General features: G+C 40.4%; 1 pseudogene across 1 annotated transcript; it reads left to right on the forward strand.

Moving 5' to 3' along the window:
• Window positions 1-5649: 5649 nt before the first annotated feature.
• LOC148045130 (amine sulfotransferase-like) lies at window positions 5650-13837 on the forward strand (annotated as a pseudogene). Its single transcript, XR_015697066.1, has 7 exons — window positions 5650-5845; window positions 6193-6342; window positions 6698-6906; window positions 8075-8201; window positions 9227-9321; window positions 10231-10411; window positions 11123-13837. The product of XR_015697066.1 is annotated as an amine sulfotransferase-like (transcript).
• Window positions 13838-16907: the final 3070 nt, after the last annotated feature.

Here is a 16907-nt window from a genome sequence, read left to right on the forward strand (position 1 = left end):
CTTGTGGTTACTGGCATGCATGTGTGCACGACGATCAGCTGGCCAGTGTGCATGCTCACACGGAAAACCAGCTCTTCCAGTTTCCAATGCTGCCACACACATGAAAGCCAGCTGATCATCACGTGTGCATGCATACCAGAAACCCAAAAGAGGAACAGGCAACACCATACGCACCAGGCTACATGCATCCACATGCCACTTCAGGCACGTGTGTCATAGGTTCACCATGATTATTCTTATATTCTAACTTGGCCAACACGTCACAACCATTCACTGTCAGGGTTCCAAATAATATCCAAAATTAAATCAGAGTCCAAGGTAAAGTATTGCTCAAAGTTCCAATTTATTAAGGGAGTCATGTTGGCACATCTGGGGAAACCTGAATCTGAGCTGCCTGGTTTTTCCCCACCCAATTGAAATTTCATGATGTTGCCCCACACTCAGAAGTCCATCACATGGTCCAATCTTTCACTGACATGCTGGCAGTTTCACCCATCCAATTCTAGTCAGGTGCAGAGACAAAGGATGAGCTTGGATTCTAGAAAGAAATTTTATTTTGGCTACAAAATAAATGGTTTATTGTAAGCCGCCCGGAGTTCTTCGGGAGTGGGCGGCATACAAGACCAATAAACTACATAGCATTTTACTCCATATCACCCCCCTCCCATTTTTCCACAATAGAAACAGCATAGTAGTAGAATATAGAAAGTGTGGCAGGCCAAAGATCCTAAAAGGAATATGCTGCAGGCCTTGCAGGCGGCCTCTCCTCAGAAGAGTAATGGTTCCTGAAAGAGATTAATGTAGGGGCTAACATAACAGAATTAACCACCTCCCCCCCCCCACATGTTGTTGTATGCCACTTCGGTGAAAGGTAGTCCAACCAGTTGTCTTGCTGATAGTCCACATAACAGCAGATGTATTGTTCCACCATCTTATTGGCCCTCTCCCTGCTCTGTTCATGCTTGAATGAAACACTGAGCTCGGTCCTTGTGTGGACCCAATGGACCTCAGGAACTCTCTCCAGAACTTGGTGGTGAACTGGACTCCCTGGTCTGAAATGATCTTCCTGAGCACTCCGTGCAGGTGAAAAATATGCTTCACAAACATTTTCGCCAATTTCTTTGCAGATGGCAAATGTCCTTGTTATTGTTGAGCCACAGGTCTGCTGGGAGCATCAATTTCATCGCTGTTGTCAGCTTATCCTGGCTTCAGGTGGTGACTTGGGCCGCCTTTTGGTGGGAGGAAGAAAGGATGGGATGAACCACTTCTTCCTTCTTACTGTCGTGCTGTGGTTGTTCTTGACAAGGCATCAGTCAACAGGTTTTTCCCTTCAGGGATGTGTTTCAGTTTGAATCTGAATCTGTGGAAGTATTGGGCCCAGCGAACTTCTTTTGGGGACAGACTTTGATGGGCTTTGAGAGCTTTGAGGTTTTTATGGTCACACCAGACCTCAAACGGCACATTCCCCCCTTCCAAGAAATGCCTCCAAGTGAGCAAGGACCAACTGATCACATATTCTTCTTTCTCCCAACTAGCTCACCTCCTTTCAGTAGTGGTGAGTTTTTTGGAGATGTAAGTGCACGGCAAGAAGTGCCCTTCTTTATCCTTTTGCAGTAGCACTGCTGCTACCGCTACATCATTGGCTTCCGTATAGATTATGAATTGTCATTCTGGGTTGGGGTGTTGCAGTATGGGCTCTTGATATATATATAATTACTTTGACTTTGAATTGAAAGCTGCCAATGGGGCAGTTAAAAGCGGTCTTCTGATTCGTATGCGGTAATACGCCTATCTCAAGTCCAGCTTGGTGAACACCTTGCCTTTAGCCAAGTGGTTCAACATATCTTTCATGAGGGGGAGCGGATAGGTGTTCTTCACACATATGGCATTCAACCCCCGCATATCAATATAGAGACAAACACTGCCATCTTTCCTTTCTCTGAAGAGCATTGGGGCCGCTATTTTAGACTTTACTGGTTCAATAATGCCCTGCCTCAAATTGATATCGATGTACTTCCACATTGAACCATCTCCTTGGGAGTCATAAAGTACTAGAAAGTGTGGCAGGCCAAAGATCCAAAAAGGAATATGGCTGCAGGCCTGACATTCACACCCATCCATTTGGGAATTCCTTGGGTGTTTTTAAGAGACTTTACCCTTTAAACTGACTTATTATATAAATTATCTTTCTGGGAGTTCTGATTATAAAGATGGAAGTCTACTTCAGTTGCTGAAACTTTTCAAGGATTAAGTCTAATGCAAAACATTAGACTTAATGTTTCTTTCCGCAAATATGAGGTTACTGCTAGCTCCCCCATCAACTACACTATATAGGTAACCTTTTTCCATTTTTGATTCTGGGTATTTCGATTTTAATATGTTTGCTGATGTAATTAATTAATGTAATTTTAATGTAATTGATTAGTCTCAACAGCAATATCAAATAAAAATAAAATAAAGGTAAAAGTGTATGATTTAATTAATGTGCAGTTGATGATACTGTCTTACCATGCGGTTTTAGAGGCTGCTGCTTCATTCTTCACTTTCTTATTTTCCTGTGTGCACAATAATAATCTGTGTAATAGAAAATACAATAATAATTTGTGTAAAAGAAAATACACTAATAAAATGCATAAGTGGTAAATAAAAAGAATCCATTTCGATAGTCACATTACCTGTTGCCCGGCTCTGTTTGATATTATGTGCTCTTACTTGAACTTCCTATAAACTTAACAGTTCTGTTTACACTGTGCACATTAGAGCCCAGGAGGAAATAGGGCAGCCTGACATTCAGGTCCCCATGATAGGCTGTTCTTTCAAATAAAAATGTTAATGTCAAAGCCTTAGCGGTGCATAGAATTAATAATCAAACAAAACACAAGCTATAACTTTGATGGCTGGGGCATCACCTATATCAGTGATGGCTAACCTTTTTTTCCTCGGGTGCCAAAAGCATGTGCATGTGTGCTGCCGTGCACACTCACGTGCCCACACCTATAATGCAATGCCACTCCCAAGTGCCACCCCCTGCACATCTGTGCCCACGGATATGTAAAGGGAGACTTCTCAAAGCAGCGCTGAGAGCGGGGGATCCTCCCTTTTCCCCTTCTCAGCTCTGTTTTACAAAGGGAGGCTTCTCAAAGCAGCACTAAGCCTCCCTTTTTTCCTTCTCGGCACTGTTTTGCTGGGTTTTGCCGGGTTCGCTATTCACTTCTGGGTTGCCCATAGGGTCATTTTTCACTCTCTGGAGCCTTCAGGAGGCTCCCCTGAAGGCTCCAGAGCATGAAAAATGGCCCAACATGCAAACCGGAAGTCCATTCCTGAACTTCCAGTTTGCGCATTGGGTGGTTTTTCGCCCTCCGAAAAACAGCCAAAAAAGAAGCCCAAGGTCAGCTGGCCAGTGCGCAAATGCGTGCTGGAGCTAACAGGGCAATGCCTCACATGCCCTAACAATTGGCTATGTGTGCCACCTGTGGCACACGTGCCATAGATTCACCATCATGGCTCTAGAATTTGTCTCCCAATGGATCTCAGGGTGGATAAAGTCCCCCATTACTACAGCTGTGTGTTTCCTATTTACCGTACTTAGCTAACTCATTGGGGAAAAGTTCATCTATTTTCTCTGTTTGGTTGGGTGACTAGTGGTATACAACCATAGCAATGTCATTTATTTTCCTCTAATTTTCATCCAAATGCATTTGAGAAGACTTTCATCTTTGTTACCTTCCCTCCTGAAAAAGAGGATTCATACCATTGTAATACCACTGACAAATGAGTTAACATTGTTCTTTAATACATTATTTTATTGTATTGTATAAGCCGTGGTGTTGCAGTGGTTGGAATGCAGTACTGCAGGCTACTTCTGCTGACCGCTGGCTGCTAGCAGCTCAGCAGTTTGAATCTCACCAGGCTGAAGATTGACTCAGTCTTCCATCCTTCCGAGATGGGTAAAATGAGGACCCAGATTGTTGGGGGCAATAGGCTGACTCTGTAAAACCACTTAGAGAGGGCTGTAAAGCACTTTGAAGGGGTATATAAGTCTAAGTGCTATTGTTATTACTATTGCTAAGGCTATTATTGGTCATTCGGAGTTCAGAATGGCATATTTACATATTTAGGCCATTGGAAAAATACCCCTCATCATCACTATCACTATCAGAAGTTAAGCTATCATAACATGCTATTGTACAATAAAACACATTGCCCTTTTTGGACAATTTGTACCCTGCAGATCATGCCAACAATCATAAGGAAGTCGATCTTCACTTAAAGAATTGCATCTCTTTAACTCACTATGGAAATAGCATGTTCTCTGAGAGTGGCTATATTCTACGTCAAAAAAATCTTCAGAAGAGTTGTGATTATTGCAATTTCCCTAGAAATATAAAAAATAAGATGCTTTGAACTGATTTTTGTTGAGTGTTAATTCAGAGTCTGCAAAATATAAAACATAGCCTGTTAGTGTTGTCCCTGTACCACTGGCATTTACCTAACAATAAATAAAACCAGCTATTCACTATGTGAATTAAAGATGGACCATTCACAATTCCACAGTCTGACTAGAGAGAAATGCAGGATACATCCTATTTTTCATTGCTCTTATCACTAAAATTACAATGTGATTTACAACAATGATAAGTCTGAATAAATCAGTTTCTTCACCTGTTGTAAATAATGCCCTTCTGGATCCAGCTCCAAGTGGGGAGGAAAGACACTGGAGACATGGAGGCTGCTTGGAAAGATGGTTTAATGGCGGACAGGACCACATGGTTTGAGTTCCTGAACAGAAAAGGGGGGTCACATGCTTCAATGTTGGGCGAAGAAGAAGAGAGGGAGAAGGGCTGAAAGTTCCTGGGTTTTTTATACTCTCTGTTCGGTCCCACCTCTCTGTTTCCTGTTCCTGTGTAAGAAAATGTATTCTGATTGGTTGTCAGACTCCCATGGGGGCCATGCATGGGCAACTCTTTAGGCTTTGTTTTGAGTCCAAGTTTGATTTTCCAGATGGCATGAGGTGAGTGGGGTAAAGGGCGAATATGCCTTAATCCCATCACCCTGGTGCTGAAGGGGAGAACTCTTTATTATGTAGAATAGACTGGCTTGGGCATTTTAATGGCCCATTAAGAAAATTGGGGGCTATTAAGAGTGAGTCTGTTTCCTGCCTAAAAACATGTTTCTCCATTTCTGATCCAGGGAAATGTAATATTCTGCCTTTTCAATATTTCCTAGGATATTTCATTTTTCTAGGAGGGCGGGGGAGTGCTAACTTCCTACACACCAAAACCCCAACAACAGGCTTTGTTACAGTCTGTTAGCAGAGGCCCTGAGTTGCACCACATGTTGGTGATGTCTTAAGTTTGTGATTTGCAGAATGTTAATAAACTATTTGGAATCCGAGGCTGCTATATTATTTTCAAATGCACACAGAAGTTTTAACTTTTGAACTTCACAGTGGCCTGTAGCTGACACATCTAGAACTCAGTGTGTGTGCAGAATCACTTTAAGTAATCAGAACATGAATTCCGGCAAGGCTCATGTGACTTGGCAAGCCCGTGCGGAATTATGACTGCAGAATCACAGCCTTGTGTTTATCCATAAGAAGGCTGGAAGGGGTGGAGTGAAATTTTATGCAGGGGGAGGGGGAGATGAAGGAGGGAGTTCTGGGAGTTGTTTGTGTGTAAAACTGAACTTATAGCACGTTGTCTTGGCAGAAGTTGGGTTATAAAGGAAGCCAGCTAAGCAGTAAAAAGCTTTCTAAAAATTTTCATTCAGGTCTCTCCCGTATAAAAAAAACCCAAACTGTGTGATTCTTTCTCTCTGCTCTTCAACCGCCCCATCATTCATCAAGGTAAGTCACACATTTTGACACACTCTTTACTGTCCATAGTAAATTCAGCAAATTAAGTTATTAAAAGGGAGGGAGATTGGAGGGCAGAGGCAGAGAGTTTAACTTCAGCACTAAATTGGGGGGGGGGGGGGAGGAAGGAAAAAAGATCAACAAGCCTTTTCCCTCCAGCGTGCAAATGTGCATTTTTACTTCTCTGCAGAAATAAAATAATAGATACTAGTTTCCTCTATTCAGCATGATATTATCGTCCAATTGTGCCAGATAAAATGAACCCAATCATGGACTAGGCCAACACTTTCTAGGGGAAAAAAATAGAATGGGCCAATAACTTTATATTTTATCAACAGATCAAATAATGGAAATAGCAGATAGATTCCTATTTAAACACAAAGGATTTAATTTTTTTCGAAACCAGACCACACCTGAAAAAATCGATTCACTAGAAAGTTTTGAAATCCAAGAAGATGATGTATTTCTAATCACCTATCCTAAATCTGGTAAGTTCAAGGATATCTCCCGAGGAACACTTAATCTTTTATCCAATGCTGTTATTTAATTCAGTATGTTGGTTGCTGCAACTGTGCAAGGCTATAATCAGGTGTTAATGTTTCGCATTTTATTAGAACCTGAAAATGTACATAAAATAAATCTGATAAATCTGCATTATCACCATTTTATTTTTCTTTACAGACCTAATTTCTCATACATGCATCAACTATTTTAGAAGAAACTGTTGCTTTCATGTTCTCTGAATCGTTTACTATTCTTCCTGATCAGAAAGGTTTCTCTATGTAACATTCTCCATATAATAGTGGCTCTGGGTGAATTAATTTAATTATTTCTTATTTACAGGCACAGTGTGGACTCAGAACATTCTGAGCTTGATTTTTCATGAAGGTCATCGAGATGGAACTGAAAATATTACCCTGATTGACAGAATACCATGGCTAGAATATAATGTTTTCGAGAAAGATTTATCTAGTCTCCCATCACCTCGTGTCATTTGTTCCCATCTGCCCTACTATTTGGTACCCAAAGGATTACAAAATAAAAGAGCAAAGGTAAGACCTATTTTGCTACATTATGCAGTGGAATGGGGAGCTGTCGTTTTATTTTCTTAGCTGTGTATCTGAATATTTTATTGGCAAATGGGAAAGGACAAAGAAACAGATGCCATTTTGATCCACAGTGTTTGGTGGATGATAAAATTTGAAGTGGGAGGAAAAAATACCTCAAACAAAACAGGTGTTAAAAATGGAATGTCATGCATGTATAGAGATAATTAAACCTTATGTTTATTTTCCCCTAATGACATTTCCAAGTGGATTGTAATGATCTCTAATACATCCTGAGTATCCAGAAGATGCCACATTGACGAATATATATCCCCCACATTTATTATTTTAACAAATAACTCAAGGCAACGAACATATCCAAAACACTTCCTCCTCCTATTTTCCCTACAACAACAACCCTGTGAGGTGAGCTGGGCTGAGAGAGAATGACTGCTCCAAGTTAACCCATCCAGTTCTCATGGCTAAGGTGGGACTTGAACTCACAGGGCTTTTTGCCCTTGTGCCTTAAGCACTAAACCAAACTGGCTCTCATCTCTTCACCAAATCTCTTCAGAGGAGACTGCTACTCTCAGTCACCTCCTTGATGAACGACTCTAACAGCTTTAATATGGAGCTGCTATTTACAATGGCCCTTGAAGATGATGAGATGCTTCAGGTGATGCAAAATTAGCCCCATGGGATTTTGTGTGTTCCCCAAGAACTGCATAGATTATACTTCCACTTTGCAAACTGCATTGGCTACCAGTTTGCTTCCCATTCCATTTCAAGATGTAAATTATGACCTTTAAAGCCCTTCATGAGTTGGGAACAGGTTATTTGAAGGATCTCCCCTCCCCTATCCACCCTATCAAGTCCAGCTGGAGAAGTATGTGGTCCTATCAACTAGGGAATTTTGTTGGGTAGGTTCTAGGTAGAAAGTATTTTCTGCTATGGCCCCTACTCTATGGAAGGAACATCATTCTCCCCAAGGTGAGGCTAGCAACAGTCCTGTTGTCCTTCTTGGAAGTTCTCAAAACATTGGTTACCAATGAGCTTCAAGATCCCATGATAGAAGGGTGCCTGACTGTATGAGATTTAATTGTATGCTGGTGGTCTGTCTTTTTTCTTGTTTTTGTTTCATTTTTTTTGACTTAGCTATTATTTTCTGTTACAGATTATTTATGTGTTTAGAAATCCAAAGGATGTCTTGGTTTCTATGTATTATTTTCACAAAATTACAGCCACATTAGAAATTCAAAAAGACTTTGATTCATTCTTGGAGAAGTTTTTGGCTGGCAAAGGTAAGAAGATTTTGATTATGATGATGCTTGTCATTTATCTTGGACAAGAAAATATGAATATATTTCAATCCACTTCCCACGTGGAGCAAAGAATCCACCCTCTCCCCAAAAATAAGATAAGAATCGTGATTTACTCATGCAGTAATTTGTATGAATCCTAGACAAACATGAATGTATGGAGAAGAATAGAGGACTCCTAGGACAACTCATGATGTAAAAGTGACAGGGAAAGACAAGAGAAGGCAAGAAATACTGGGATTCATTTAATGTTCAGAAAAATGGAGAGAAGTTATTTGGGTGTGTGATTGCGTTGGGAATGGATGGACAGAATCTAAAATTAACAAAAATCAATATTCATTTTAAAATTTGAGAGTAATCCCATTTTTAAAAAAATGCAATATTAAATATTCTCTAAAGTTGTAATCCCATAAGGAGCATTTAAGAGTTGGTAACAGAAGAGAGGAATAAGTCTGATATTTGATATTTAGTCTAGTGATTAAGGCACCAGAATGGAAAGCAGGAGACTGTGAGTTCTAATCCTGCTTTAGCCATGAAAGCCAGCCGGGTGACCCCATGCCAATTCCTCTCTCTCTCAACCAAACTCAACTCACAGGGTTCTTGTGGGACAATAGGAGGAGGAAGGTTGAATATGTTCACCACCGTGTGTTGTTTGTAAAAATAATAAAGAGGAAATGCAAATAAATAAAAATAAGTAAATTTGCAGAAGTAGAAAAAATAATCCAGATTAGCAAAAGCAAACAAAACAAAATAGGGATATCTTGAAAGAACTACCCCACACCACTTAGCAAGTGAGAGTGTGCAACCACATTTGTTATGGTTCCCATTTGTTGTCTGTCCACTACACATCCAGTATTATTAGGTTGTCCCCCGCATTCATGCTTTGATCTGAAGGCCTCCAGGGTATTTTTATCCCACCACTGTTCATAAGGATAAATGGAAGAAATTCAAGCATTAAGAATATATCCTTAAAACAATATGTCAATCTGTCATTTCTCTCCTATCAGTGGCCAATAGTTTGTGGCTAGACCATATAGAAGGCTGGTGCACTCATAAGGATGATTTCAATATTCTCTTCCTTTCTTATGAAGAAATGAAAAAGGTAAGTTGTATCCATGTCATGTAGTGCAATATGACTATTAAGCTTTAGAAATGATGGGATGTTCAGACTAACTTATTGCAGAAAGAAGTTACACAGGTGATTACAGAACCATTCTTGGTTATTTCTGTCAAATCCTAGAGGACTGGTGAGGATTTTGAAGAAAGGTAAGTGCCCCCTTTTCAACAAGAAAGAGGAGGATTCAGAAAATTAGACTTTTGCCACCTTGACATCAGATTAATAAACAGTCTATTAATAAATATTTATGTAGACATGGTAGAAATGACAGGAGTCAGCTTATATTTCTTGCAGACAGGTTAGTTAAAATTAAGTTGATCTTATTTTTGATAGAGTTACTGACTTAGTAGATAAGGGGAATCCAGTAAGTAAAATGGGTTTCTAATTCAGTAAAAATTTGGCTCATTTAATAGTCTCCTGTTTTGGTTCAAAAGAAATTGATTCCACTCAACTGCACCCATCATTTTCAAGAGAGGCTAGGGGATTTATTTAACCTAACTTGTCAACCGGCCAGCCTCTAATAAAATTGCTAAGAATGTAAGAATCTGAATCTTAGAATAATTATGTCATATAAATATATTGAGAAAAATGTAACTCAACATTTTGCCTCTTGAAAACCTTTAGCAGCAATCCTAAGGAAGTGTTTTTGTGTCTAATCCATTGATAATGCTTGCCATGTCAATGTACAGTGTTCATTTAAAAAAAATACAAATCACTTAATCTCAGTATTTTTCGTAGTAAGAAAAGAAACGAAGGTTGGGGGAGTGAGAGACAGCATTTGAGATTTGTATAAGAAAGTGATATTCTTTAGAATTCCCAAAATATGTTCACAAACGTTTCTGTCTTTTATCCATTATTGTGAATGAACTAATGTAAAGCTATATCAAATTGCAGGATCTGAGAAGTTCAGTATTGAAAATATGCAACTTCCTAGGGAAAGAACTAAGTGAAAAGGATGTGGATGACGTGGCAGATAAAGCTACATTTGATAACATGAAAATGGATTCTAGAGCAAACTACAGATTCTTGTCGTCTGATCGGATCGATTTCAGCAAAGGGGACTTTCTTCGGAAAGGTAAATCAGTAGTAATTCATATTCCCGAGGCTATGCTTGTGGGACATGTCAGGCTTCATCTGAGACCAGGATTATTGCCTTCATGTGAAAGACGCGTTGAAGTTTTATAGACATGTCCCAACATGTCTGATTGCTTGTATCTGAGACAGCCCTAAATCTTTCTTAGCTGTACCAATCTTTTCATTCTGACAAATTTTTGGCATGGATATACTTTGACTGTTTCTATGACCAATCTGATGCCTGCACAGACTAATGATCCTTAGGGAGTGGGATTGTTCTAGTTCACACTGGCCACTTTTGGGTGATGGAGACATAGCCTCTTCACTCTATATCCTGGGTACTGTCATCCAGTCTTAGAACTGCCTCCTTTAAGCCTATGTGGACATAAACAATGCTCAAAGGACCATCAATCTTTTCCCATGGGGCCAGTTCCAACAGGGTAAATTCAAGATCATTTGAACCTCACTGGCAAACCATTTGTTCCATGACTACTCTTCTATCAAGTCTTCACTCTGTAACCCAGCTCTAGTTCAAATAGTAAGGAACCAACTTCCTCCCCAAAAACTATACTTACAGATTTCTAAGAACTGTTTGATGAACAAAGAGGTGACTAAGCAGTCATCTTTTAATGGAGAAATGGGCAATGTTCCAAGTTAATTATGTTTTGCAAACCATTAAATTGTTGACATTTTTTTAATCACTGCTTACCAGGCACTGTTGGGGACTGGAAGAATCTCATGACTGTTGCCCAGAGTGAAAGGTTTGACCGTGTATTTAAGGAGAGGATGGAAAAGCTGCCCTTCAAGTTCTGCTGGGATATTCAGGAGGATCCATGAGCCTATTTCCAGCTCACTAGAGGAAAATAACGTGTGATACACATATCTTCAAATGGATTGAATCAGAGATGACCTTCCAAGAATGGTCTTTATGTAACCCTGTAATATTTAATTTTCAACTCTTTAAGGATCACAGAAGACAGAAACATTAATTTCTGTGCTATTGTGAAGTATAATAGAGCCTGCAGAAAACTGTTAATTTATGCCTCTCTGAAATTCTTATTGTCATTTTTATTTTGATTCCAATGAAGCCAAATGCACTAGAAGTTTGATATTTGATGTCCAGCTGATGTCTTAAAATAGGGCAAAACTCACTTAACAACTGTCTCGCTTAGCAACATAATTTTTGGCTCATTTGAAGTGATAAGTTGAGAACTACCTGTATAAACTGCAGATACTTTTCATGTGGACAGGAGTGCAAAGTCTGAACAGTTACCAAGGTTGCTAGAACAACTGAAACTTCACTTTCCATATCTCAGGAGCAAACATTCTGAAATCCCCAAAACAACTTCCTGAACTTTTGAAGCCTGGATATTGGCCTCCAAATCACCTGCCTGTGCTACTACCATTTCTATGCTGTACAAAATCCCAGAAATATCATTAGCATATTTTCCCATTCTAAAGACAAGATCCTTCATGGAGATTTTAATTCTAAACTGCATGTTACTTAGAAGTCTTCTTCAAAATCATTGCATCAGAATTACTGATATTGCCTTTGTATATACAATGTTTAAAAAGAAATATTTTCCTTATAGCTCATATGAGGACTCAGAATTAACTTAAACATGCCCACTGTTGTTACCATTCACTGCAAGTTGCTTGCAATTTGGTCTTTGATCATGTATATGCATCTGAATAATTTAATAATTACTCAAATAATTTAACAACCGGTTCTCTGCCCTAATGACTGGCTTAGTAGGCATGGCTGTGTGGTCATGTTACTGGGTGGGCATGGCCAACTCGACATCACTCACTTCGAAGGGGCCTTGCCTCGTGCGGCTGCTTGCCTCCGAAATTTTTATGCAAAATGGAATTACTTGAGAAACTCTGATTCCAAGTCGCTTGGGTTTAAATCTGATTTAAACTAACCTAATCCACCTCCATGAATCAGGTATCAAAGATCTACAAATCTTTCTTCAGTTGTACCAATCGTTTCCCATTACTACAACCTATTAAAACTATACAGGTAGTCCTCAACTTACAACTACAATTAGGATCAGAACTTCTGTTGCTAAGTAAGGCAATCATTAAATGATATGTATCCAATTTTATGACATATTTTGTCACAGTTGTTAAACAAACTGCCATGGTTGTTAAGTGAATCCAGTTTCCTAGGTAACTTTGCTTGTTGGAAGCCTGTTGAAGAGGTCGCAAATGGCAAAAGCAATAGCAGTTAGACTTATATACTGCTTCATAGGGCTTTCAGCCCTCTCTAAGCGGTTTACAGAGTCAGCATATTTCCCCCAACAATCCAGGTCCTCATTTTACCCACTTCGGAAGGATGGAAGGCTGAGTCAACCTTGAGCCGGTGAGATTTGAACTGCTGAACTGCAATCAGCTGAAGTAGCCTGCAGTGCTGCACTCTAACCACTGCGCCACCTCGGCTCCAGGACACTGTAACCATCATAAACACATGCTGGTTGCCAAGTGCCTGAATTTTGTGCCCCACACAACCGCAGGGATTCTGCAATGCTCATAAGTGTGAAGACCAATTTTAAATCACTTTTTTCAGCACCACTATAACTTTGAACAGTTGCTAAGCAAACGGTGTAAGTCAAGGATTATCTGTATTTACATAAACAGCAATCTCATTCCAGTGGTGGTTTGCAGTTGGTACGCCCGGGTACAGGCGTACCAGATCCTGCCCAGAGCACCGGCTACCCTTCCGGTACGGTGCTCTGGAGGGCCCCCCCGCCTGCCCAAGCTCCTTAAAGCCCGAGTTTTAAGCCTTTGGCGCTTCCGCGCATGTGTATGGCACGTACGGTGCCTGCATGATGCTCCCCCAAGCAGCTGGAGCATCTCAGAGGCTTGCGGAAGCATCACAAGCAAGTACGACGCATGCACAAGCTGTGCGCATATGCACACGGAGGCCATGTGGGTGACACCGGGGCCGTTCCAACCATACCAACTGGAACAGAATCCAGAACCCACCACTGCCCCATTTCCAGCCATTCCCCAAGCATATTTCCTGACTCATGTACCTTTTAAATAACCCTAACCCTAAACCTGAGGATAACTTTTGCACCTGCCTGTTTATAGTGACTTAACATTTACTTAACAAAAAACAGATTTTTCTTTTTATACTTTTTTGTAGATATGGGAATACCTTGGATATAAAGTCATTTTTTATAACCCCCTATTGTCCAATGAGTGCATTGATTAACAAAATTAATAAGGGTTTATGAATAAATACAGTGGATTTCAAGAACTATTTCCATCTATGAAATATTAATTATTAGCTTGATTAAGAAATAAGTGCTATGAATTGCAAACACCTTACATACAGAGTACATTGTATAAATTTTGTATTTTCACATCAGCTGTATTTTCCAAAGATATAATGCAAATTATAAAGATTTTGTTTCACTGACAGGCTTCATCTGAGAAATGATTCCATACCACAAATTCACCTCTGTTTTTTGAACTTAGCTGACCAAGATATAAAGATTATTGAAAATTTTGCAGGTTGTGTTTTTATTGCCCATCAATTATTTATCTGGAAGAAAACTGTATCACCAGAAAATGTGTTGTCCGGGACAGAAGAAAGGGCAGTCTGACCTTTGGGTTCCAAGCCAAAAAAACAATTACATTTGGACAGGAAATTCAAAATAAGAAAGTGGGGTGGGCAAAGCTATTGGTACATGGCCCATATCTTGCAGGATAAGACAAGGTTTAGGGATGCTTTGAATCCACTGTATGGGGATCAGATCAGAGATGGGTTGCTCCTGGTTCGGTCTGGATCAGGCAAACTGGTAGTGATGGCATATGGTTGCATTAAGTAGACAATGCAGAATCCTGAGAAATGCCCCTATAGAACTATTATTTTTGCAACTTTAAGCCCTTTTTATTCTAAAATGGAAATAATAGTGGATGAAGCTGCAGAAGCTGGAGAAAATGCAAGAAGTGAACAGCAATTTCAGCTTCTCCAAATTTCCCACTCCCTACTTATTTCTTTGTTAATAGAATTTGTTTCTACTAAATGATAAAGAAGTCTACTTATGTACTGGCACTCAAGCATGCAATTTAAAAACATCTAGTTGTGGGAAATATGGGACATAATATTAGGATTGCTTACGAACAACAGGTTTCTGGATGCTTTTCCTTTTAGACAAAGCTTCTGTCCCACAGGGAATCTTTTCTAAAACTTCTGTGCCACAGGGAATCCTTTCTTCTGACACTGGCCAGGCGGGTAGGGGGCCTCCCGGACAACGCAAGACTGCAGCCTCATGTCCCAAAACAGCACAGGTGTGCAGTCTTGCATCCCAAAACATCCACCCTGCTATCAAAGTGGATCCTGGCACTGCACTGCAATGTAGAAATGGGAAATGGAGCGGCCAGCATGAGGGAAGGAGGAGGAGCAGGGAGAAGAGAGGGTCTCTCCGCTGCTCTTTTTGCCATTGCTGTGACGCGGAGCTTACCACAACTGCCCAGTTCCCTCACTTTCCCCAAGCATTTCTTTGCCTACCTGATTTCCAGCTCTGTCATATTTCTCGCCATCATGTGCAGGAAAACAAAAGTTTGTGGGACTAAAAAATAATAATCACTCAATTCCAACTTTGCGAGATCTTTTTCATGAGAAGTTGATATTGATTGAGTGAACCTTTTTTTTTTAGTTGCACAAACTTTTGTTTCCCTGCACACAAAAGTGAGAAACATGCTGGACCTGAAATCAGGTAGGCAAAGAAATGCTTTGGCAAATCGAGGGCCTGGGAGGTGGTGGGTGGGACAAGCTCTTCTGCCCACAAAAACCTTGTCTTTGATGGCTGACACCGAAAGGCAGAGCAAGGGCTGCCTGGAAGAAGTCAGCTGGCCCAGGAGTAAGGAATACTCTTCCTCCCCATCCCTCCCTACTTGCCATACATTATTATTAGAACCATATAAGCCTGCCAGGAATGGGTTCCTACCAGCATTGGTACTGGTTCGCTTCACGCATGTGATAGACACACATTGATTGTGCATGCACAGTTCACTGTAAATCGTTCTGCACATGCGCGAACACCATGAAAAGCTAATAAAAAACATGCCGGCAATTGCAGTGAAATCTGGGGAACCGATTTGGGAGCTTCGCCAGCCTGGGTCGCTGCTGGTTCTGCGACCCAGGCCAAATTATCACTACCGGTTCGCCTGAACCAATGCAAACTGGTAGAAACCCACTTCTGAAGGCTGATAAATGTAACAAATATGATTAATAATATTTTATTTGTAGTAAAAGGAATGACACTCAGAATAGCACTTAGCAATAGCAATAGCACTTAGATTTTTATACCGCTTCATCGTGCTTTTACAGCCCTCTCTATGTGGTTTATAGAGTCAGCATATTGCCCCCAACAATCTGGGTCCTCATTTTACCCACCTCGGAAGGAGGGAGTATCTTCTGCTATAGAAAATAAAATGATTTGCTCCTAGGAGTTCTTGTTCTGGTGAAATATCTTTGCTCTACCTGTATTGTCTGCCAGCCACATAATATTTTCCCCAATTTGGTATCCTTATTTATTTGAGAAGTGATAGGGGTGCTCACTTTGCAAACCAGGTAATTAAAGAAATATGCATGGAATTGTCAGAAGGACCTTGTTAGAATGAGTTGACACTCAGACTTGCCTCTTTTCCATCTGTTGTGCACCTGACTGACATAAAAGATTTGGACAGCATTATGTTAGACTATTGCCGTGCCTCAGTTACAACCTTAAAGTCTTGTCATTCACAGGTTGCTGCTACATTTTAAAAGAGGGGGGGGAGGGAAAGACTTTTCATTCTTGCTAGTCCTTGGCACCTTATGTACTGGTGAAGGTGTTTCAACTAAAGAATTGCCTGACTCCTCATTGGAAGGGTCCATTCCAGACCATCTTGACCACCAATACTGCTGTGAAGTGTCAACATCTGGTCTCTTGGGTGCATGTCTTGCACTGAAAAAAAAGATACCAGCCCCATATGAGGAAGCCCCTTAGCTCACGTCACCTAGCTGCTACAAGGCAAAGACTGAAGCTTTGCCCAACAGGGAGGCAAGTGCTAGCAAGCTCTGCCCCTGCTCTCCATACAACCTTTACCTAAAACCATGCCAGCATCGAGTAATTTTTTCTGCCTTCCATCAACAAACAAAACAAGACAACCATCTGCTTTAGGAGAGGAATTATGTCTGCAGTCTGGACCTTGCTCCTCTATAGTTCCATTCTGTATTTAGAGTTGCATGTCCCATCATTCAGATGGTTCATCCTGTCTATCCCCTTTTCTGTATGTGTCTTGCTGGAATGCTTTTAATCAAAGTAGATGTGCTCCTTTATTTTAAATGAAGGATGTTTTGTTTTATTAATTAAAACTTATAATTTAAACAGCTGATGTGCTAGATACTAGATTGCAAAATATACCAGACTAATATTTTCAAATGTGCTGACTTGTACAAAGTCTGTACTTGATGTGGATATATTTAGAAGAGGAAGCGTGAG

Source organism: Thamnophis sirtalis, unplaced genomic scaffold (genome assembly GCF_051295495.1).
Source record: "Thamnophis sirtalis isolate CommonGarterSnake01/CBP01778 unplaced genomic scaffold, rThaSir2_p1.2 scaffold_6, whole genome shotgun sequence".
Taxonomy (NCBI): Eukaryota; Metazoa; Chordata; class Lepidosauria; order Squamata; family Natricidae; genus Thamnophis; species Thamnophis sirtalis.